At 37.0% G+C, this 1,082-nt stretch overlaps 1 protein-coding gene across 1 annotated transcript in view; it reads right to left on the minus strand.

Annotated features, from left to right (window-relative positions):
- LOC106878713 (intermembrane lipid transfer protein VPS13A) overlaps positions 1 to 1,082 on the minus strand; it is a 126,965-nt gene that overhangs the window by 101,966 nt on the left and 23,917 nt on the right. The window lies entirely within an intron of this gene.

The following is a 1,082-nucleotide window of genomic DNA, read 5'->3' on the forward strand; positions in this document are numbered from 1 at the left end:
AGAGACAGACAGACAGACAGAGAAACTCTTTGGGGCTGACAAGAAGAGGCCAGTGCATCAAGGGAGTTTATTTAGGCCAGTGGTTCTCAACTAGGATCCAAATGACCTCTAGGGGTCCATATAAGATTTTGGAGGGCTCCATGTATGCAAAAAAGTAAATTGGGAATCCACAGTAGTATTGAAAGGGTCCATGAAGAGATTTTGTACCTGACGTATTTATGCAAGACATATTTATTGCAAGAAACAGTGCCAGGTTTCTTTCTCCAATGGTTTGCTTAATGCAACGTGTTTCTGGTCACGGAAACATGCTCCTTCAGAGAGATGAAAATTGCAAACCCACACAAAAGTGAGCATGCGCAAAAAAATGGGAATTTTGAAAGAAGCATCTATAAAACTAGATTTTAATAATTGAATGACTGGTGGGAGGCAGGGTCCACCAAAATAAAATAAATACTGATTTATATCATCATTGCATAAAAACTGTACAAAACATTGTTGTCTGTCCTTGTGATATCCTCTTCATCTATGCCCTTGTGGCTAATAAAAGAAATTGTTGTTATTATTATTATTATTATAGTCTCATAACAGCCAATTAATGTTACCAAATGGTTTCATGCTGATAACCTTTCAGAAGTGGAGAGATCAATTAACACTCATTGAACATAACACTTTCTTTCTTTCTCTCTCTCTCTCTCTCTGTATATATATATATATATATATATATATATAGATAGATAGATAGATAGATAGATAAATGTGTGCATGTATGTGCATGTGCATGCATACGTGCATGTGTGTGTGCATATCATCTTTTGATCCCAACACCATTTTTCAAAATTTCATTAAAATATTTGCATTTTAATTAAGTGAATTTTTATTATTCTCTTTCCCTCTGCCTCTTTTGAATTTCTCTTCATGCCAGCCTGATCATCATCATCATCATCATCATCATCATCGTTTAACGTCCGCTTTCCATGCTGGCATGGGTTGGACGATTTGACTGAGGACTGGTGAAACCGGATGGCAACACCAGGCTCCAGTCTAATTTGGCAGAGTTTCTACAGCTGGATGCCCTTCCTAAC

The sequence above is a fragment of the Octopus bimaculoides genome, chromosome 22 (genome assembly GCF_001194135.2).
Source record: "Octopus bimaculoides isolate UCB-OBI-ISO-001 chromosome 22, ASM119413v2, whole genome shotgun sequence".
NCBI lineage: Eukaryota > Metazoa > Mollusca > Cephalopoda > Octopoda > Octopodidae > Octopus > Octopus bimaculoides.